At 41.3% G+C, this 24,351-nt stretch overlaps 1 long non-coding RNA gene across 1 annotated transcript in view; it reads right to left on the reverse strand.

Annotated features, from left to right (window-relative positions):
• Positions 1-251: 251 nt before the first annotated feature.
• Positions 252-24,351, reverse strand: part of LOC148141115 (uncharacterized) — a 37,779-nt gene continuing 13,679 nt past the window's right edge. The window contains exon 3 of the long non-coding RNA XR_015752772.1: positions 252-292. This is a non-coding gene — a long non-coding RNA (uncharacterized LOC148141115). The remainder of the gene's footprint in view (positions 293-24,351) is intronic.

Consider the following 24,351-nt stretch of genomic DNA (forward strand, 5'->3'; position numbering starts at 1 on the left):
ACACTAAGGGGTTTACAACATCCGGAATATATCACATAAAGGGAATGAGAAGCAAATCCCATCAAAATTTTCAAAAGAAAATTGGACACATGATTGAATGGACCTAACCTGTCAGATTATAGGGGACTGAACATGTAAGAGGTGGAGTTAAACAGCACATATCTTACTAGGAGTTAGCACGTGTTTCACAGGCCGAATGACCTTACCTTTTACTCTGAGGTTCTATGAACCAGTGCCAGATGTGTCCAACAGCCTCTTTTCTTTGTGTTGTAACTCCTCATCAATCTTTATTCTACATGACAGATATATATATAATTAATGGCAACATGTATAAAGAACAGATTGGATGTTTGATATGCACTCTGCAGGAGCATAAATTTATGCAATTGGCTGTATAGTGTTGACATACGTGAATAGCAACATTCTGGATACAGTAATGATGAGCATTTTCAATGCTGTGACATTCTAAGTTCAGCGCTCGAGACTTGACTTTAATGATACACCTGCCTGATAAATGGAATTGACTAGGTTATTAGTTGTGTACTTGTAGATTGACAATTATTTGCACAGCTTGCTTTAAATTTATGTTAATTCTTTTCCTCCACACATTTCTATTGTCTGAAATAATTATTAAGATGTAAGACTTAATTAAGTTTGTTTGAGGAAACCAGTTGTAGAATTCTGTAAGTAAACTGAAGTACAGAAAAATACACAGCGAGATGGGCAGCTTCACTAATGAGAGAAGCATATTTCATAGACCAGGAGTGACAGTTCTGAAAGTCTTATTCATGAATGAAATAAAATTAGCATCTCATTAATCCCCACTCGATAATCCACACATATCGCATGGAGAAACATTGACACAAGGTAGTTTCCAATTGAATAAAGTACTTTCTTTATTCAGGACAAACAGAGTTAATGTTGTGAAACCAGTCTGACTCTTCCTCAGAAATGACCTGAACCCAGGACTTGACAACAGGTGGGAAAGAGGCAACAGGAAATCACAATCAGGGGCTCATATATGCCAGCGTGACATTGGGTTTACAAGTTGAAGGTAATGTCACAGAATCCCTACTTATGGACGCAGGCCCTTCAGCCCATCAGGTCTGCACTGACCCTCTGAAGAGTATCCCACCCGGACCCATCCTCACAACCTTATACCCTGCACTCTTGCATTTCTCATGATTAATCAACCGAGCCTACTGGGATGTACCAGGCCAAACCCCTGCAAAATATTTCACGAAAGTAGCCCAGACCCTAGCTTTGCTAGTTGCTTTAAGCAGGTGTAAGGTGGATATTTCAGGAGTGATGCAGCTGGCCCAGCAACTTAGTTTTAAACAAAGCAGAATTTATTAGCAAGATTATCGAATGAAACACCAACAAAAGAGAAAAGAATATAGAATAACTTAAACTATCCAAAAACCCAACGGATATCCCAACTTAATGGTGCCGTTCTCAATATTTGCAACAATCCCCATAAACATCCCCTTGGCACAAAAGGTAAAATTAAACACAGGTTCTTACAGGAAAGATGTCAGAGAAAGAGAGAGATGGCAGAAAGATTTGGCATGGAACACCTTCTTCCTTGTAGCTATTTCTTTGACCTGCAGCCTCAAAATGGACTGACTGCTTGTTCTGAACAGCCAGACTGCTAAATACAAACCAAGCCAAACCAAACCAGAGCAGAGCTGAGCTGGGAGAACTGGCCACTCGGCTTTAATTTTTAAACTTAAAAGCTTCTTCAAGTAGATCAAGCCAGAAATTTTGGAACCTGAGTCTTGTAAAACACTTTTGAAAAAAACCAAGGCCAACACCACTTTGTTAAAGGAGCAGCATCATCACACTGCACATTGCTGGACACTATGGGCAATTTAGCATAGCCAATCCACATAACCCACACATCTTTGGACTGTGGGTAGAATCTGGAACACCCAGAGAAAACCCACGTAGCAACATGGAAAAACATGTCAACTCCACACAGGCAGTCACCCGAGGGTGGAGTCAAACCTGGGTCCCTGGAGCTGTGAGGCAGCAGTGCGAACCACTGAGCCACCATGCAGCCCAAATATGCAGATGACTTCTGGAGAAGAGTGTGAGAGAAGCAGAGGGAATGGCAAAGGCAGGAACATCTGAGGCAAAAGAAATTCAAAGATTCCTTGTATGACAAGAGTAAATTTTAAACAGGCACAAATGACGTTTTTTTCTGGATTTTGATTGACCTCAGTCCTATGTGCCAATACAGAGTCAATGGTAAAATTGTGATGGAATCCTAATTGTATCCTTAAGGTCTGTATGGGGCAGACTTCCCCTGAAAATTGGCTATTCAAAATAATGAACCATAATTTTTCTCAATATTGAGAATGGAAATGTATGAATGCTATTTTAATCATGACCTAACTAGTGTTTGTGGTGCAGACAGGGATATGTTTGAGTTCCCTGCACTCCATACTACTTCACTTCCTACTACAGAGTCAGAGAGTCATATAACACAGAAACAGCCTGCTGTATTCCTGATTAAGGGCTTTTGCCCAAAACATCGATTTTACTGCTCCTCGGATGCTGCCTGAACTGCTGTACTCTCCCAGCACCACTAATCCAGAATCTGGTTTCCAGCATCTGCAGTCATTGTTTTTACCTTCAGTCTAACTAGTCCATGTCAACCATAATCTCAAACTAAACTAGTCCCACCTGCCTGTGCTTGGTCTATATCCTTCAAAACATTTCTTATTCATGTACTTATCCAAATACCTTTTAACATCATAATTGTACTCACATCCACCACTTTCTCTGGAAGTTCATTCCACACACAAATCACTCTCTGTGTAAAAAAAAAATGCCCCTCATGTTTTTTAAAATGTTTCTCCTATCACTTTAAGGATATGCCCACTAGTTTTGAAATACCCCATCCTTATTTTATAAATCTCTCAATCTCTTACGCTCCAGTGAAAAAAAAAAGTCCCAGCCTATCCAGCCTCTCCTTATAACTCAAACCTTCCATTTCCAGCAACGTCCTGGTAAATCTCTTCCGAACCCTTGCTAGGGCAAGTATGGACACAGTATGCAAGCTCTCAATACCATCACTCACCAAGGGGTGGGTTTGCTGTCAACATAGTCTTTTCTGGTCGGGATCAGCAGGTCTTTCTTTAGGGCTCCTGTGACACAGTGGTAATGTCTCAGTCTCTGGACCAGGAGCTGTGGGTTCAAATCCCACATGTCTGAGAGATACGTATGATTATTGCTGAACTGGTTGAGTAGAAATATCTCAACAGGCTGTGCTAAATTGATTGAGTAAGACCACCCAGTAGTCTAATGAGAAAAGGTGCTTATATTCAAAAGCAAATTGCTTATTCCATGGTAGTAATTAGGTACAAGTTACACCTATATGACAGACAATCTTGCAGAGACTGAGAAAATTCCAGATGGCTGGTCTTAGTCTTTCAATGCTGTTCTTCCCTGAAGTCTTACAATATCAGCATAGTGCATAGTGTGTAGTGCTTATGGCACTCCCATCACTAATCCTTTCACACCTTTACATCCTTATCCAACAAAGTCATCCAGCCCTAGATCCTTTCCCAATGATAGAATGCTTGCAAAGCAGGGACCAACACATGAGTGCAAGTGAATGCCACTCGCAGTGAACAAGACTTTGCATGTGAAATGAGTGCTCCAGATGCCTGAATATTTTCTCAAGAATTGCTTGAATTGTGCTTGTAGCTCAGAGTAAACGGCAGTTCTTGGTAATCCCAATTGTGTGAACAGCTGCTATTTGCACATGCTAATTATCGTCAGACACTTGTACATGCCAGATTACAGTTCAGAGAACAAAAATATCTGTGACTGACTTTAATATTAAAATGCATTTGAGTGGCCAGAGTTTGCAAGGAGATCCTGAAGGTGCTCCCTTTGCAGAAAATTCCAATGAAACAGCAGGTAGTGTTCATAGCTTGAGTTTTCCTACAATATTCTTTATTTTTGTTCACCTCCTATGTTGATTATTCACAATATTAGGCAGAAACTAATGTTTGCAACCACTCTACAAAGTAAATGCAGCAATAGCTATTTGTAAAAACCAACCTGTTCATCCACATTATGAGACAGTTCTAGAGCAGTTGGAACTTAAGTCATGAATTGCTGGCTCAGAGGTCGGGACACCACCACTGCACAGTAAGCGCCCTCAAATGGAGCTATATGATTGTTTCAAGTTACAACCTATCAAGTAGAATAATTGCTAACCTCTAATTCAATAAATTGGTGTGCTGCATTGTTTGAACAAATAACAAAAACATGACATTTGATTGTTTTACTCAGGAGGTATGTAATATCCCACTTTATAAATGTAATGTTTAATGACTAAATGCAGTTGTCTCTCTACATCAATAGATTATTTTATATATGCCAATGTTAAGTTCTTAGACTTTCTCAATGGTATAATATGGGCCACTGATGTTAACCTAGCCAGCAGTGCCCACATCCAATGAACAATAATAAAGAGAAGTTTGAATTTTAGTTGCACAGACACATAATTGCATTAACACTCTCTCAAAATAGTTTGCCCTCATTGATTATTTAATTTGTTAAAACAATATGGATGAAAGTATGATGAAGTTGATTATTTGCTATATCGGGAGTAGAATAGTTAGCTTCACAATGCCATAAAAACTGATATTTTAAAGATATTGATCAACGTTGACAGCTATGCCTAACTGTTTTGTGGCTACAATTCCCTGTTTCCATCTGGGTGAAGTGCACTGCTTAAAATTCAAGGCATCATCTCCAGGTAAATTGATTTTTCTCAATATGAGATTTCAGTTTAGTTTAGAATCCAGTTTGGACGTGGCTTCGGAAGATTTGAACTTGAGTCTTGAGAGGTTGTCTCAGTGTGGAATGCTCATCCTCAGGTTCGACTGTTGACCCATTGTCTGATAGGAGCCTGAATGATGTGGAATATGGTGAGAAATGTGGCAGGAGAAGTCTGGTGTGGTTTGTCACAGTGATGGTAATAATTTAGTGCATCTTCTATCCTACCATCTGCTGCGAGTGAGATCAGTGCTGAGAAATCTTGAAATGGATTTTAGAGGGGATAGCTGATAACTAACAGCCTCCACCCCAAACAGCATCTTAGGACATGATCCAGGGCATCAACCCCACGCAGCCCTCGCCCATGGACATTGGCATCTGATATTTGTCACCCTCTCACAACCATCAAGGCACGTCTTTACTACACCGAGAATCTACAGGCTGGCATCACTGGGTGCATTGATAACTAACATTGAAAGGCTACAGCAAGGACACTGTGTGCAGGGACTTGCACCCAGCTCACAGACTGAGCTGTTTGCTCTCTCTTTTAGTGCTCAGTCACATCATACGTATTAACCAAAGTTTAAAGGCTATCAATAGTGCCACATTAACATGTTCTTCTACACAGACACAGAGGTTGGTCAGGGAGTCAGTCAGCAACACAGTCCACACTCAATTCCAGGGCTTGACCACAGTCAGTCACCTGCTCAGGCCGATATATCCAGCTCCAGTCCAGGACCATAGCTCGGTTCTGTAGGGCTATCACAAGCCGTCAGGGGAATCACATATCATCAGCGGTCACCTGTTCGGTCAGTTATGTGTAGTGGCTGTTTAATGAAGTCAGTCGGAGGTCTTGGGCAATTAAATTCTTTGGGGATGGGGGTCTGTGTGTTGATTGTTGAGGAGGGTGCAATCATGGGTGAGTTGTGGGGGCAAAGGAGTCTCATTACCAAAAGAGGTGGGCCATTCAAGTTTGGGGGGGGTGGGTAGAAAGCAGTGGCCTGTTTTGAGATGGGGACCAGGATGGTGATGTGAATAAGAGGGAGAATGCGGAACAACATTGGGAGGGCATAGAAGGCTATGTTTGGAGTGTCATTGACAGTGACCACTACTATGGCATCCATAGGAGGGGAGGAGTGTAAAGGACCAGGCTGACATTAAGAAAGTGTGATGTCAAAGCCTGGGGGCAAAGAGGTAAAGATCAGTGTGCTGGGTCTCCATGTGGGGGGTATGGGCAGAAAAGGGCTGTCTGGGTTATGTGAGGTAAATAGATGTCGAGACACTGAGGAAGTAGCTGGCAACCAGGAAAGGCTCGGTTCTGAAAGTATTCACCCAGAGCTGTATTCTTGCTGTCACTTACCGTTCACCAGATTTGAAAATATCTGGGACAGCACCCAATGTAGATATGATGGCTGAAAGTACAGGATCTGCTGAATGAATGATTTAAACTGCTGGATTTCTACATAATTTTAACACTATTCATTTTAATTTTGATTTTTGGATTTTAAATTAGTAACATATGGGCTTTATGTGCATCTAAAGTTAATAATTCATTTGCAAGCATTTCTGGAGCCATGGTGATTTCTTTTACATCAGTTTGTAAGAGCTTCTTTGGCAACTTATTTTTTTTTACATTAGGCTTGTATGGCTTAGCAAGTTGGTCAGTTGCATTGCAAGGGTTCTTTTAGAAATGCTTAGAGTTAGGTTATTTTTTCAAGCTTGGGGAAACACTCTGAGAGAGAATGGTTTTATTTCCATTTGACTTTGTTTTTAGCAGGTGTGTTAAATCCTTGTAGGAAGATAAAGCAGTGTCCCTGAGAAAGGGAGAATATAGTTAAACTATATTGGAGTAAAGAGTTATTGTTAGATCTAAACTAGAAGTGTTGAGATAACACCCTGAAGAGGCTACTTAAAGCTGAAAAAGTTTGTGCTCAAATGAATGATAGCTCTCAGAAGAACCTATTAATTTTCCAGTCTATGTGTTAACGTCAGTTACCTTGAACCTGATGTTAGAGGAAAAATAAATTAGGTGTGAGTATGGTACAAGGAATATTTTTGTTTTGAAACTTGGAAATGCTTGTTTCTGAATTAATTGGATTATCTGTTTATGATGTATTTAAAGGTCTTTGAAGTTGAGCTGCAAGTAAATTACCAGACTTATTCTACTTTATATTTACTTATTTGCTTAATAAACTTCTGTTTTATTGTTGAAACAACATCTCAAACATTACATGTTTCTGACTCAGTGAGAGACCATCTCATTAAGACCAAAACCAAAAAAGAAGCCAGATTTAAATCTGACCCTGATTTGTCTAGTAACAAGATCCAACTTGACCATCACGACATTAGGACAATGAAGGGGGAAATACAGGAAACAAAGTCTATAAGCTAAAGTTATTGCTAATTTGCAATCATTTAATGGCCTATTTGCAATGCCTGTAGAGTGAATGTGCTTAGTGCGTAAATGCTGGTTAAGGACAATTTACATCCTTGGAAATTGAACTATTGCCATCTCAATGATGATATCTACCACATCTGTCCCTTTCAGTATTTTCTAGGTTTCAATGAGATCACTGAGATTTCAATGAGATTAGAAACTCTGGAGATTTTAAGGGCCAGTTTGCCGCATCACTGTTCATTGGAGAGTCTCACCGTTCAAGGAACAAGTCTTGTGAACCTTTGTTACACTCCCTCTACAGCAATACTATTTTTCCTGAGACTAGGAGACCAAAACTGCAGGCTGTACTCCAGCTGCAGTCTAACCCAGCTCCTAGACAGATAAAACAAGTCTATAGCACCCCCATCCCGTACTCAATCAAATAAACCATCACCTATGATAGACAAAGCTGGCAGTGTTGAGTGGCCTCTTCCTGTAATTTCTTCAGTTATGTTTGTATCCAATCAACTTCCTTACATATTGATGTATCTTGTACTTCAGACAGCTGCTGATATTTTAGATCCTTATGAAAATGTTTCATTATTTTCTCGTCAATTAAATGCTTATAGTTTAATTGTGATTTGAGTAGAGAGGCACCTTATTAAGCTCTCCCAGTCTTCATTCCTAATTGATCCATCCCCTTTAAAAGCAGACAGCTGCTACTTTTCAGCATGATTGCATCAGATTATAAATAGTGTGTGTGTGTGTGTTTGCATGTATTTCTTTTTTAATTGCCTCACATTCTCCCCCTCGCCATGAGCATGGGAAGGGACTTTCTCTGATAATAACCCCTCTTTGCCTGGCTCTGCTGAAGCTACAATTTCCTTCAGTTTACTCAGGACCCTCTCACCCCACACTTCTGTAATTTGTTCCGTACGAGTGTAGCCTTTTCTTGAAACCTAGAGTGGTAATGAGCAACGTGATGGCTGTTTTTAATTTCGTGTTGAAAATTGCAACGCTTTCTTTTTCATTTAAAGCCACTTTGCTATTAACCAAAACTGGCAGTGGTATATGATTTCATAAAACACTGAATGAATCTATTTTCCCTGTTACCGTTTCAGCCGTATTTCTATTTAAACTGTCATAGAATCATATCGTACTTCAGCTCATGAGGTTGCATCTCAGAGCCACTCGCTTGCTGACCTCACGTTCATTGATGTAGCACCTTCCTGCATGTTCACAGCATCCATGCTTTTCTTGCCATGTCATTGTCTGTTAGCGTGTTGATGATTCAATCAGAGCCTGAAGGCTATCAGTACGTCAGTGCTGCCATTATTAACAAGTTCCTTTTGTGCAGACATGCACAGAAACTGCCTATCATGGTTTGTCAGTAAGGATTTGTTCAAGTGGGGTCGAAGTGGGGACATCTTGCTTTATGGGACACCAGAGTGTCTGTCAAACACTGACATATTGAGGGGAGTATTCAGTCTAGAACAATTAGGATAATTGTGTCTATTAATGATTTGGAGATGCCGGTGTTGGACTGGTGTGTACAAAGTTAAAAATCACACAACACCAGGTTATAGTCCAACAGGTTTAATTGGAAGCACACTAGCTTTTGGAGCGACGCTCCTTCATCAGGTGATAGTGGAGGGCTCGATCGTAACACAGAATTTATAGCAAAAATTTACAGTGTGATGTAACTGAAATTATACATTGAAAAATTGATTGTCTGTTAAGCCTTTCATCTGTTAGAATACAGTGATAGTTTCACTTCTTTCATGTGTAAATCACAAAAACTTTTTTTTAAAGTTGCATTCTCGGGTTAACTGTTAACAATGGTGACAGCTAGACAATATGTTGAAGGTGTTGGCCCCCTGTGTTCTCTGTCTATGACCTGATGTTTAGATTGATTCTAATCTAAAAAGTGAAATAACAGAGTTTTACATAAATTCATGCAGTTTTTGAGCAAAGTACAATGTAACTCTGCAAGTACAAATTCACCCCACAAAATATGTGTGCATGTGGGTCTTTGTCTGTGTGTGTGTGTCTGTCTGGGGTGGGGGTTGTGAGTGTGAGAAAGTGTGTGTGTGTGTAGTGAGTGCAGAGTGTGTTAAGTCTGTGAGGGGGTGCATGTGTGAGTGTGTGAATGTGTGTGTCTATAAGGGTGTGTGTGGGTGTCTGTGTGTACCTGTGTCCGTGTGTATGTGAGAGTGTGTGTGTATAGGAATATCTCTGTGTGTGTGAGTGTAGTGCAATGGTGATCACCTGTAATGTGACATGAACCCAAGGTCCCGGTTGAGGCCCTCCCTATGGATACTGAACTTAGCTATCAGCCTCTGCTCGGCCACTTTCCTCTGCTGCCTGTCCTGAAGTCCACCTTGGAGGATGGTCACCCGAAGGACTGAGGCTGCATGTCCTGGACCACTAAAGTGTTCCCCAACCGGGAGGGAACCCTCCTGTCTGTTGATTGTTGTGCGGTGCCCATTCATCTGTTGTCGTAGCCTTTGCTCGGTTTCCCCAATATACCATGTCTCCAGGCATCCTTGTCTGCAATGTATAAGATAGACAACGTTGGCTGAGTCACATGAGTACCTGCCATGTACAAGGTGTCCCCACGTGTAATGGTGGTATCTATGTCCACACTCTGACACATCTTGCAGTGTCCACCGTGACAGGGTTGTATGGAGTTGTCCTGAGAGCCGGGCAGTTTGCTACAAACAATGATCTGTTTGAGGTTTGGCGGTTGTTTAAAGGCAAGTAGTGGAGGTGTCGGGAAGGTCTTGGTGAGGTGCTCATCCTCATTGATAATGTGTTGCAGGTTGCGAAGAACATGGCGTAGTATTTCAGCTCCTGGGAAGTACTGAACAACGAATGGTACCCCGTCAGTTGCAGCACGTGTCTGTCTCCTGAGGAGGTCATTACGGTTCCTTGCTGTGGCACGTCGGAACTGGCGGTCGATGAGTTGAACATCATACCCCGTTCTTGTGAGGGCATCCTTGAGTACTTCCAGGTGTCCGTCACATTCCTCCTCATCTAAGCAGACATGCGTAGGGCTTGTCCATAGGGAATGGCTGTTTTAATATGTTTTGGGTGGAAGCTGGAGAAGTCTAGCATTGTGAGGTTGTCTGTGGGTTTGTGGTAGAGTGTGGTGCTGAGGTGTCCATCCTTGATGGAGACGCATGTGTCCAAGAATGAGACAGATAGTCGAGAGTAGTCCATGGTGAGTTTGATGGTGGGATTTTTGCTATAAATTCTATGTTACGATCGAGCCCTCCACTATCACCTGACGAAGGAGCGTCGCTCCGAAAGCTAGTGTGCTTCCAATTAAACCTGTTGGACTATAACCTGGTGTTGTGTGATTTTTAACTGTGTCTAATGGGGAATCTTCAATCATCTTGAAACTATCAAGTCATGATGCAGGTTTCCCAGATTCTTCTAATTAAATAATGATTCTTGAAGATTGTGTCTGTGGAATCTCATAAAATTTATTTCATTGAAGGAACTACTAAAAGTCAAAGTTTTTTGCTTCTTTTCATCACACCAGAAGCCAAAGTTTCAAATTCTTACACATTTCCATACTTCAGGAACAAGATGGTAATATGATTTTTAGAGTTGTGATGCATCCTTAGTTAACATTAAAATTGCACTACACTGAATAATTCATGGTCCTCTTCCAATTAAATGAGACAGGTTTTGATCCGATTGATCAGAACAGACAAGTTATACATTTCTAGGAGCCAGAATACTCATTTTGAACCAAAGGATAACTCAGTAGAGAGAGAAAGAGCAAGGTTCCCCTATAACAAAGGAAAAGATTAGATTACAAAATAGTCTTAGGTCAATCTTGAGTAAATTTCTAAAGCAACACATTAATAATATTTTATGTTCAAATATATATTGAAAGCCTGTATTTTTATAAAAATTAAATCTACTTTGAGCAGTTACTCTAAGTGCAAGGTGTTTACGAACATACAGGAGTAGGCCAGTCAGCCCCTTGAACCTGTTTCACTATTCAATATGATCATGGCTGATCTGATAACTTCATTTATCTGTATCCCTTCAAACATTTAGAGCCAAATAATCGTCCAGCATGGAAATCTATCCTTCAGTCCAACTTGTACATGTCAATCAGATATCCTAATCTAATCTAGTCCCATTTGCCAGCACTTTTCCATATCCCTCTAAACCCTTCCTATTCATGTATCCATCCAGATGCCTTTTAAATGATGTAATTGTACCAGCCTCCACCACTTCATCTGGCAGCTCATTCCATACTCGCATCATCCACTGCGTGAAAATATTGCCCCTTAGGCCCCTTTTAAATCTTTCCCCTCTCACCTTAAATGTAAGCCCTCTAGTTTTGGATTCCCCTACCTTGGGAAAAAGACCTTGGCTATTCACCCTATCCATGCCCCTCATGATTTCATAAACCTCCATGAGGTCACCCCTCAGCCTCTGATGCTCCAGGGAAATTGGCCCCTGCCTATTCAGCATTAACAAAAGTGTATCTATCTCAGATTTGAAATGACCAACATTCACTGCCATTTGTAGAAGAGAATTCCAAACATCTACCATCCTTTGCGTGTCAAAGTGCTTCCTAACATCTCTCCTGAATGCTCTAGCCTAATTCTCAGACTATGTCCCACGTTCTGGAATCCCCAACCAGTGGAAATAGCTTATCTTTATCTATCCTATCTTTTTCTCTTAACCTCTTGGAGACTTTGATTAACCTTCTAAATTCTAGAGAAAATAGGCCTTATGTGCATACTGAGCTTGTGATGTATCTGAAGACCTGTACTTTCCTTCTTGATGTGGATCAGTCTGAAAGAGTAGCCAGTACAACCTTGATGCCAATTCAACGTCTCTTGCCCTTGTCTTGTCAGATTAACCAAATTCAGGCTAATTCTAGTTGTTGTGGGCAAAACTACAGCTCAGGTGTGAGGAGATTGTGGGGAGAAATTTCTACCGAGGTGCTGTGCATTGGTGTTCAGAAGAGGGAGGAAATCTCCAATCTAATTTAAAATAACTTTCCCACATTGATACCACTGAAAAATGACACTGCTCTCAAGCTGTCCCAGCAATGGTAGATACTGGTTTATGTTGTGATGATGCATCTGCCCCAAGGTTCTGTCCTGCACTTTAGAGAGGTGGTTTTCCTTGCCCCTTTTGCAAATTTGTCATGTGTCTCACTTCCTCCTTAACTATGAGTGTCTCACTCTGGTAGCTGTCTTTTGTTGGTACTATTATACATGAGGCTGTTCTCTGTAAGTATGTCCTGGTTCAAGTCTCACCTGCTCCAAAGGTGTGTAATAACATCTGTGAACAAATTAATTTGAAAATGTCTCTGACACACTAATGCAGACTATTCCATCCTTTCTTCACAGTCTCCAGCCTGTGACTGCTCACTTTGATATATATCACCGTCTCATCATTAGGACTCATTTCATCCTGAAGAAGGGCTTATGCCCGAAACGTCGATTCTCCTGCTCCTTGGATGCTGCCTGACCTGCTGCACTTTTCCAGCAACACATTTTCAGCTCATCTTATTATATAACAGGTACAAGATCAACTGCCAGGGAAACCTTCAACTCTGCCTTGCTCCCATAATAATGAACCTGACTGCTAAAGATAACTAAACAAAATCTCAATGATTTTTCATTATTTTTATTTTATTCCTTTATCAAGTTTAGTTTGGAGCTGCGAGCTGAGGGCTGCAAGGTGACAATGACCTATAGACTGTGGGAAGCAGCTTGGGTTACAAAAAAGGCAGTGAGAACAAACAAGCTTTTGAGGCAGAGGCTGGAAGTTAATTGCAGGTTGGTTCTTGATTAAAGAAGATTGGTTCTTCGACAGCAGCAAAGGACAGTATGTTTAATCAGATAACGGATGTTTAGCCACAAGCGAGGCCAGTACCTGAGAATTACTTCCAGCAACTCCTTGAGAGACCTCATGCTCAAGCAAATGGCAGATGTTAAATGGAAACTGAGAACTTGTGCCGAGACATTCAGTCTGACAGGGAGAGGCCATAGTTTTAATTGGGTTTTGGGCTGCGTTTTCTGGAAGAATGAGTTAGGCTGTTGATCAGCATGAAGATTTGAAAGGTCCCTGCCTAACCTCCCATTATCAGCATTGGACATTCAGAGAACAGGAACTAAGTTATCAGTATCACTGACTCTTTCTGAGTGGATGGAAAAGGTGACCCTGATTAATGACTTTGGAAAATCAACCAAGAAACAATCATCTCTGCTTGTGGAATAATGCATCGTCAAAGCTACTTAAGTAATCAAGCCAATTTTGTTATTTTCTTTATCCCTTAATTGTACTTGTTTGTCTGTCTTTTGTGTGAAAGGGGCTAAAGACAAAGTTTATTGAGTTTATGACGTAGATATTAATTAGATTACATTTTTATTTAATTTTGCTTTGCTAAAGTTACTGTATTGTTAATAAATTGCAAAGTCTTTTGTTTCAACTACATAACCAAATGTCTAGATTTGATTATTTGCAGAGCCTGGGATTGGTTTTTCAAAAAGTCTGGCGAGGAGCTATTGGAGTCAATTTTGAGAGACGTTGAAGGTTTTAATTTTACAGTGTTGTGAATACAGAAATGGAAAGGCTGACTTGGTCCAAAAGTCGATCTCTATATCATAAGGAATGGAGATCCTTCTGCAAGGAATGAAAGGTTATGGACCAAGGGCACGCAGGAGGGACTAGTTTAATTTGGCATCGTGTTCAGCACAATATTGTGGGCTGAAGGGCCTGTTCCTGTGCTCTAAGTTCTATGTTCCATGTTCCAATACAAACATTTTTCCCCTTCCTAAGCCAATCGGCTGGGACTGAGGCAAGAGAACAAGCTCCAGGGCCAGTCATGGGAAACTAGCCAACTCTGTTTTGGTGATCCCAAATGGACTCATGCAATTGTCTAATACATTTCCTGATGAAGGGCTTTTGCCCAAAACGTCGATTTCGCTGCTCCTTGGATCCTGCCTGAAATGCTGTGCTCTTCCAGCACCACTAATCCAGAATCTGGTTTCCAGCATCTGCAGTCATTGTTTTTACCTCTAATACATTAACAATATAAATTGTATCCTGTTGCAATCACTAACATTTCATTATCATACATCTGTCCAAAGAAAGGTGTATGCACATTCTAAATATCGTGTCATATTCCAGTGGAAAATCCCCAGAAACATTGAGAAAGAGTAAGGAGCTAAGAGGTAGCTCCCGGACGGTTTCAGGTGCTGATGAAAGATACAGTGAAAGTAAGCCAAATCCCATACTGTTCAAGGGAAACCAATAGAAAATCACTCCAGAAATTCGGATGAAGGTGACTCCATTTAGAAGAGCTGCAATAATTTATTGTAATTCTCACAAGTAGAAGGAAATCATTGTTCTGGAAAACCTTGACTTTATTTTTAAGAGTTGCAGTAGCTAATATTCTGTATTTCTAAGTAACTATATCTGTATCTCATTCATTGTGTGATTTCCTTCCACAATCAAAAGATGTGCGCAATAGCCCACATTCCTGATGAAGGGCTTATGCCCAAAACGTCGACTCTCCTGCTCCTCGAATGCTGCCTGACTTGCTGTGCTATTCCAGCACCACACGTTTTGACAACTCCACATTTCAGAACAGTAATTTATCATTTTATTGCTTCTCTGAACCTCGGTAAATTGCAACGCATCAGAAGCTGTTTCAGTGATTAAAGTTTTAAGGTCAGTTAAAGGCTCAAGATCATTGTCAAATTAATCTCGTGACTCAGTGGTTAGCACTGCTGCCTCACAGCGCCAGAGACCCGGGTTCAATTCCCACCTCAGGCAACTGTCTGTGTGGAGTTGGCACGTTCTCCCCGTGTCTGCATGGGTTTCCTCTGGGTGCTCCGGGTTCCTCCCACAGTCCAAAGATGTGCAGTTTAGGTGAATTGGCCATGCTAAATTGCCCGTAGTGTTAGGTGAAGGGGTAAATGTAGGGGAATGGTTCTGGGTGGGTTGCTCTTCGGAAGGTTGGTGTGGACTTGTTGGGCTGAACGGCCTGTTTCCACACTGTACGTAATCTAATCTAATCTGTATGTAATCTAATGTGTCTCTGCATTCTTGGGAGCCAGTCTTCTCCAGGATCCCTTTATAAACTTGAGAATTTGATCTTAAGGTGAGAGGAAGACTGGCAGATGGAACTCTCCTTAAAAATGGCAGAATAAGTGAGCCTTTGACAAGAAACTAAAAAAAAAACAAAAACAGAAATTGCTGGTGAACCTCAACAGGCCGGCAACAACTGTGTGAAGAAAGAAAGCAGAGTTAGCATTTCGAGTCCAGTGACATTTCATCAGAAATGATGAAGTGTTCTGATGAAGGTTTGTCTGAATGCTTTAAGTTGCTGAATACTTCAAATTTTAAGACTGGAAATTAATGTGCATATAATAATGCACAAATATTTGGGTGGCATGGTGGTTAATGTTGAATACTGCAACCTTACATCGCCAGAGACCCAGGTTTGATTCCAGCCTCAGCCTCACTATCTGTGTAGAGTTTGTACATTTCCTTGAGTCTGTATGGGTTTCCTCCAGGTGCTCTGGTTTTCTCCCACAGTACAAAGACGTGCAGGTCAGGTGGATTAACCATGCTGAATTACCCACAATGTCCAGGGATATGCAGGTTAGGTGGCTTAACCATAGGAAATACAGAATTACAGGGATGGTGGGGGGTCTGGGTGGGATGCTTTTCAGAGGGGTGATGTGGACTCAATGGGTTGAATGGCCTGCTTCCACAGTGTAGGGATTCTGTGATATGAAAAGAAAAAGATTAAAGGATTTCATGAACTTGCTTAAATTTTCTATTTTCCTGCTAAATGATACAAAATTGTCAATATTTTCAAACTGTTTCATAGAAAGGACCAAAATCAGGACAGTGGGGAGGGGAAAGTCTGTGTTGGTGGGGGAGGCAGATGGTTATGCCTTGTCACAGATTTGCATAAATTGCCATGAAATGGATTTTCTTAGCATTTAGAATCATCAAATCCCCAATGTGGAAGCAGGCCGTTCGGTTCATCGAGTCCATTCTGACCCTCTGAAGAGGATCCCTCCCAGACCCACCATCCTACCTATCACCGTAACCCTGTAGTTCCCTTGGGTAATCCACCTAACCTGCAAATTGCTGGACACTGTGGGTAATTTGGCTTGGCCAATCCACCTAATCTGCGCATCCCTGGACACTGTGGGTAATTTATCTTTGCTAATCCACCTAACCTGTGCATCTTTAGACTGTGGGAGGAAACCAGAGCACCCAGAAAAAACCCACTCTTTGGTGGGGAGGTTTCCACAAATCTGCCAACATTTTCCAATGTTTTCCAATGCATTTAGCACAAACTGTAATATGTGAGCTGTGCCTATGCAAATTAATTGTGAGAAATGCAAGTGAACCCAGATGGTGCCTAACCTGTGACACTGAAGACAGGAGAAGTGCAAGTGTCAGTGTTTCATATTATCTACTTATCTCCCTCCTGTTTAGGGGCACAACTTTGCTTGTCACTCTCTGTTTATTTTCAATGTTAAATCCTGGGCTGGAGTCTCTTTGGGCAGCAGGAGCACGTGCCTCCTTTAATTGTTTTTATTGCTACCGTGGGCGTGTGGAGGTGCCAGACTGAATGGAACAGCGTGGGCAGTGAAAGAGGGAACTGTCCATCTGTTTGTTGCACTTCCATTATGTAAAATTCCCTTTGCGTAACAGTGTGATCTAGACTAAGTTTTTGTTGTTCCTTGTACAGCATATGTCCCAATCTCTATACTAAAACAGATACGTGGGAGTCCTGATTTATGACCGACTGATTTACAAATGTTCATCCTTATAAACACAATCTATACAGTGGTTGCACTTCAAAGATCTGAAATGTGAATGTTTCCTGTAACTGCAAGTAGCTATGTTACATTGTCCTGCATTGTGTCCCGACTTGTGTACAAATTGACTTGCACGAAGAAAGTGAGGACTGCAGGTGCTGGAGATCAGAGTCGAAGAGTGTGGTGCTGGAAAAACACAGTCGATCAGGCAACATCTGAGAAGCAGGAGAATTGACATTTCAGGCATAAGCCCGTCATGAGGAAGGGCTGATGAAGAGCTTATGCCTGAAACATCAACTCTCCGGCTCCTCGGATGCCGCCCGATGGGCTGTGCTTTTCCAGCAGCGCACTCTTCCAATTACATGTGGATTCAAGAATAGAACCTGTTTGCAACTCAGGCACTGTCTGTGCAATACCTTTAAGCATAGCATTGGGTTATTGGGTAGTACGCACTCCTGTCTGCTTAATGTACTCTGTTTTTGATCAAATTTCAGTGGTTGATATTCCTTGCCATTACAGCACCAGTTGAACTTTGCAGAACCACCACTTAGATCCCTCACATCTACTGCTTACAAATCTCCTTTAAGTACATGATTGGATTTCAAATTGTGGTGCAGATTGTATCCTCTCTCTGCCATTTTAATATGACTCAGCAGTCACTCTGCCATTGAAATGCCTGACATTAATTTTTGAACAATAATTAACTTTTATAATGCTTTGAAATGCGAAGCTAAAAAAAAACAGCTTATTGAATTTAAGTGCCTACTATCCTGTGTAGCCACTGGCCTTTGAATTACACTAAAAGCAAATTCATTCATTGAATGGCTCACACAGCAGTCCCTGTTTTCTTTTTATTAAAACATTCAATGGTTTAAGTACACTGGAGCTTAAGGATATGGTATCCCTCTGCTGTATAGCTTGCCAGTGACAACAGCAAAAAAACATATTCAGAAAAGAATGAAAAGTTAATTGATTTTTTTTCCCAAATTAGGTCAGCCAGGGAGCAGCTTGTTCATCTGCACACATGGAAGGGACTGTGAATTCCCAGCTGCATATTTAACGGGTTTGTTTCAGCTTGAGATTGAGTCTGCTGTTACATCTGGCAGATATAATTAAATGGATCAATACGTTGGCTTATATCTCATTGAGATCCAGATAACATAGCATCAGTTGCCTTCTGTTTTCTCCCCTTAATTCCTTTTCATATCGCCTACACTTGTAATAACATTTCTCCTTCAAAAATAACATTTCTTTCAGTTGAATCAAATTGAAGCATCTGTGTGTGTTGTGTGTGTGTACATGTATGTGCAGGCGTTTGTGTATGTGTGTGTGTGCATACATGTGTGCGATCTTGTGTATGTCCATGTGTATGTGTGCATCTATGTGTATATCTGTGTCTGTATGTGTGTATGTGTGTGTACATATGTGTGTGTGTATGAATGTGTTGTGTGTTTGAGTGCACTTGTGTGTATGTGAGTGCTTATATGTTATATGCGTGCATATGTATGTGTGGGTATGTGTGTATGTACTTGTGTGTGTGAGTCTATGTAGTTGTGCATGTGTATATGTGTCTGTGTGTGTCTGTGAATGTGCATGTGTGCTAGTGTGTTAGTGTTTGTGTGTATGTATGTGTGCGCACATGTGTGTGTCTGTGCATGTCTGTGTTTGTGTGCGTGTGTGTGTGTGTGTATGGGGGGCAGGAGGTGGGAACAGAATTGATGTCAACATGAAATGACCAGAATGAATTTTCAATGCAGAATATAGTTGAAAACTTCTCATTTTACAGATGTGGCCTCTCTTTGATGCCTCGGATATAAATCTGGTGAGAATTTGAGGAGAAGGCGAGCTGTTGTTGGGGTAATGAGGTAAGGTTTGGGGGTGTGGCTGCTGATGGTGTGGTAACCATCAGTTGTGCAGTGAATGTTGAGGGACAGTGGCAGGGTGAATGTGAGGCCAAAGTAGAACACAACAACAGGAGAGTAACCTACAGTATTTTATTATTAAGGTACACAAGAGCTTTAAGAGCACCAAGATGGCATGTTTGGAGTTTTTAAAATTTGCTGTGCAATCGGGGCGCTGTTGGCTCAGGCAGGTTTTACTATCCAGAAGACTAAAAGCCAGCTACATTGCTGTGGGTCCAAAGTCATGTATAGGCCAGCCCAGGTAATGATGCAGATTTCCCATCCCTAATGGGCAATAATGAACCAGAGGAAGCTTAATGAAATTTGCTACATGGTCACCATGAGAGTCGCCTGTCTAATTCCAAATTTTTTTTGTTAAGCACAAATTTCACCACAGATGGGATTTAAACCATTTTTTAAAAAATTCATTCACAGGATGAGGGTATCACTGGCTAGGCCAATATTTATTGCCAAGTGGGCAGTTAAGAGTCAACCGCATTGCTGTGGGTCAGGAGTTACATATAAACCAGATCAGGATAGGTCCTGAAGAAGGGTTACACCAGAAACATCGACTTCTCCACCTCCTCATGCTGCCTGGCTTACTGTGCTCTCCCAGCCTCCTGCTTGTCTAGATCAGGTAAGGGTGGAAGTTTCCTTCACACAAGGATATTAGTGAACGAGATGGGAATTTCCCTGACATGGTCATCGTTAAACTCTGATTTCCAGATTTTTACTGAATTCAAATTCCATCATCTGCCACAGCAAGATTCGAACTTGGGTGCCAAGCATATTACTTGGGACTCTGGCTGAGCAGTCCAGCGATAACACTACACCACAACTAATGACGTGACCCTTATGCCACTTCCTCCCCTATTTTGTAAAGATATTATCTTACTCAGCCCCCTCCCCCTCCCCATCCTGACACATACACACACATACACACACACACACACGTACATGCACACAAGCGTACACACACACAAGCACTCACACATTCCGAATGAAGGGCTTATGCCTGAAATGTCGTCTCTCCTGTTCCTTGGATGCTGCCTGACCTGCTGTGCTTTTCCAGTGCTGCACTTTTCAACTATTATCTCACTGGGCCTAATGCCTAATGAGAGACAGAAGCATGGAGGCTGAAACACAGATAAACAATATCTGGCAGCAAAGTTGATACCACATGTTGAGTCCCCGAAGTCACATTCCCTCGGAGGCTACGGATGAGAAACATGTCTGCTCAATTCCCCTCCTCTATGGAAACTATCAAGTGCATGTTATCAAAGCCATTCCAGGATGTTCCCAATAGAATCTCTATTCAATGCCCCCTATAATGGAGCTCATGACCATATAATCTCACGCCTCCAATTCACATTTGGGGGCTCTTTGATTTCCTGCCTCTCTGTCCCAAAAGACAATACAGCAGCTTCGTGTCATTCAACACCTTTCAGCTATCAGGTAGAGACAGTGAGAGCCTGTCTTCATGAAGCCAGGTTAAAAATCACACAACACCAGGTTATAGTCCAACAGGTTTAATTGGAAGCACACTAGCTTTCGGAGCGACGGTACTTCATCAGGTGATAGTGGAGGGCTCAATCGTAACACAGAATTTATAGCAAAAATTTACAGTGTGATGTAACTTAAATTATACATTGAAAAATTGATTGTCTGTTAAGCCTCTCATCTGTTAGAATACAGTGATAGTTTCACTTCTTTCATGTGTAAATCACAAAATTTTTTTTAAAGTTGCATTCTCGGGTTAGCTGTTAACAATGGTGATAGCTAGACAATATGTTGAAGGTGTTGGCCCCCTGTGTTCTCTGTCAATGTCATGATGTTTAGATTGATTCTAATCTAAAAAGTGAAATAACAGAGTTTTACATAAATTCATGCAGTTTTTGAGCAAAGTACAATGTAACTCTGCAAGTACAAATTCACCCCACAAAATATATGTGTGCATGTGGGTCTTTGTCTGTGTGTGTGTGTGTGTCTGTTTGGGGTGGGGATTGTGAGTGTGAGAAAGTGTGTGAGGGTGTGTGTGTGTGTAGGAGTATCTGTGTGTGTATATAGTGCAATGGTGGTCACCTGTAATGAGACATGAACCCAAGGTCCCGATTGAGCCCCTCCCTATGGGTACCGAACTTAGCTATCAGCCTCTGCTCGGCCACTTTTCTCTGCTGCCTGTTCTGAAGTCCACCTTGGAGGATGGTCACCCGAAGGTCCGAGGCTGAATGTCCTGGACCACTGAAGTGTTCCCCAACTGGGAGGGAACCCTCCTGTCTGTTGATTGTTGTGCGGTGCCCATTCATCCGTTGTCATAGCCTTTGCCCGGTACCCACATGCACACGTATATTTTGTGGGGTGAATTTGTACTTGCAGAGTTACATTGTACTTTGTTCAAAAACTGCATGAATTTATGTAAAACTCTGTTATCTCACTTTTTAGATTAGAATCAATCTAAACATCATGGCATAGATGATGAGCTCCATTAGTCTTCTGATTCTTTCAACAGCAACTTCAAGAACATTGTACTGCGATGTACAACATGCTTTTTGTAAAATGGAGAATCGCACTAACATTGATGATTCCGTCAACACCATTCTATGTTGTGGTCTCAATTACGACTAAGCAGCAGCTGTTTAAATCCTGGAGTTTCCTTTTTAATGATTTACTGGATTTTGTTTTTGTGCGTGTCAGCTGATGCTAGCCAGAGCAGGCAGCAGCAACTTTAAATAATGTTTTCTTTCTCAGAATCAATGCTGGAAATGAAATGTAAAAACATCGGTCAACCCCCATGAGTCCATGGCCATTTATTATTTTATTTATCATTGGCCAACTGCACATCAGTAGTGCACTGCAAATACATAATGCCACCAATAATCCATCAATATTCCTCAGGCAAATCCAAGCAACCCATGCAGTTATGCTTGAATAGGCATCCTGCAGAGTCTCGAGCTTTATAAAAAAAGTGCAAAGAAGTTAAATGAAGTCCTATAATGATGCTACAGGATTTGATTCATTGATTGATTTGTTGTCACGTGAATCTTGTTACAAATTACAGTGAAAAATATTGTACAGACTTGCTGCTGTCTGGTGCCATCTTAAAACACAAATAAAATGAACCAAAACATACAATATAAAGAAAGTGTCCAACTTTACAATTGTTCTTGTTAAGTACTTGGTCATGGGTCATAGGCCTGGTGACCAGGTATGAGGCCACTTCGCCATTCTGCCCTGTCAGTGCGTCTGTAGTGAGACTAATCTACTCCCCTGGTGACATAGGTTCAAATCCCAAATTGCCCTTTAGCAGGATTTCAATTTAATTAATTAAAGTTTGCACTTACTTAAGGCTTGGTACAACATGGGCAGCAACCGAAAGTGTTTTTTTTCTACTCTAGGGGCAAATTCTGTGGGCTGTAAGATTCTGCCAACTTGTCTGACATCTGTGAGCACTGGCCTGAGTTATTCCAATGTTGGACTTCACTTACACTTCATGGTGGAACTGCCCATGTTAGAATCGGTTTATGAGGAGGTCGGGTGGGATGTGACTGGGGAGAATCGATCCCCTCCTCCATGTAGCCAAGTCAAAATTGGGGAGTTAGGTGAGTGGGACAAGTTACTGGCAGGGGAGGAAGGGTGTGTGGACAAATATCACTCCTCACACCCTCAGAATTCTTTTTAAAAATTGCAAATTTACTGGTCTGTTCTTGTCAGTTCTTTCAGAATTTTCTGCAGAGGCCTCAATGAAAAATCAGATGAAGCATCATCATTATTCTCCACCCGTACATCTTCATCACAATTGATTTGATTTATTATTATCACGTGCCGAGATACAGTGAAAAGTATTGTTTTGCATGCTAACCAGACAAATCATACCTTATATAAGTACAGAAGGGTAATAGAACAGAATGCAGAATATAATGTTACAGCTACAGAGAAGGGGCAGTGAAAGATCAACTCTAACATATGAGAGATCTTGCATAACAGCGGGGAAGAAGCTGTTCTTGAATCTGTTGGTATGTGTTTTCAAACTTTCGCACCTTATGCTTGATGGAAGAGGTTGGAAGAGAGTATCACCAGGGTGGGAGGGGTCTTTGATGATGCTGACTGCTTTCGCAAGGCAGCGAGAGTCGTAGATGGAGTCAATGGATGGAAGGCCAGTTTTCGTGACATACTGGGCCGTATTCACAACTCTCTATCATTTCTTGCAGCCTTGGGTAGAGCAGTTTCCACACCAAGCTGTGATGCACCAGACTGGGAGGGGCTGGTGTAGTGATAATGTCACTGGGTTAAGAAGTCATGGCCTCAAGCCAACACCTTGGAGATGCAGGTTCAAATCTCACCCAAGGCAGGTGCTGGAATTTGAAGTCAATTTTAAAAGCTGGGTTGGCCCAATGCCAACCTTATAGCCACTGTTAATTATTGTAAAAGGCTTGCTTGGTTTACTCATGTCCTTTAGGGAAGGAAACCTGCTATTCTTACCTAGTATGGTCTACATGTAACTCCAAAAAGGTGGCAATGTGGTTGACTTTTAATTGCACCTGAAATGATGAGAAAGTCACTCAGTTCGGGGGCAATGAAGGACAGATGATAAACCCTGATATTAGCTGTAATGTCCACATCCCATGAGCGAATTTTTAAAAATTCCTGACTGTGGCGAACAATACTACCATAGACTAATTATTTGAATACTTGACTAAAAATGTGATGAATGTTCTTCTGAGCATTTATGTGTTGAATAAATATTTTAAAATTACTTTTGTCTTGTTACTGCCAGGCAAAGAGAGACATCTGACTCCCCTTTATTCTATTTCTTCCCTTTGTCAGTTGCAACAATTATTTTCATGTCTTTTTCAGCTCACAGCTATCACTGTACAATCAAAATCTAACTGGAATCATGGAATTGTTATGGCTCAGCGAAAGGCCATTCGGCCCAACATTCTTGCAACTATAACTAACAAGATCAAAGTGAAGGTGCCAGATTACAAAGTTATTTAAGTAAAACTGAAAGGAATATTATTAACTACTAACCCTAACAAAAGTAAATAAACAGTGCCTTCAAATACACACACACACACACACACGTAAAATGCTTAAAATGGCATTAAGATAATTATGTTTTACACATGTCAAAATTGAGGTGATTGCAGTTTAAAGTCAGAGGTTCATAGAAGTCGCAGAGTCATACAGTATTGAAACAGACCCTTCGGTCCAACTCGTCCATGTCGACCAGATATCCTAACTTAATTTAGTCCCATTTGGCAGCATTTGGCCCATATCCCTCTAAACCTTCATATTCATATACCCATCCAGGTGCCTTTTAAATGATGTAATTGTACCAGCCTTCACCACTTCCCCTGGCAGCTCATTCCATACATCCACCACCCTCTGCGTGAAAAAGTTGCTCCTGCGGCCTCTTTTAAATCTTTCCCCTCTCACCCTAAATCTA

Source organism: Chiloscyllium plagiosum, unplaced genomic scaffold (assembly GCF_037043375.1).
Source record: "Chiloscyllium plagiosum isolate Xiang-an unplaced genomic scaffold, Cpla_swu_hap1 HiC_scaffold_34, whole genome shotgun sequence".
Lineage (NCBI taxonomy): Eukaryota > Metazoa > Chordata > Chondrichthyes > Orectolobiformes > Hemiscylliidae > Chiloscyllium > Chiloscyllium plagiosum.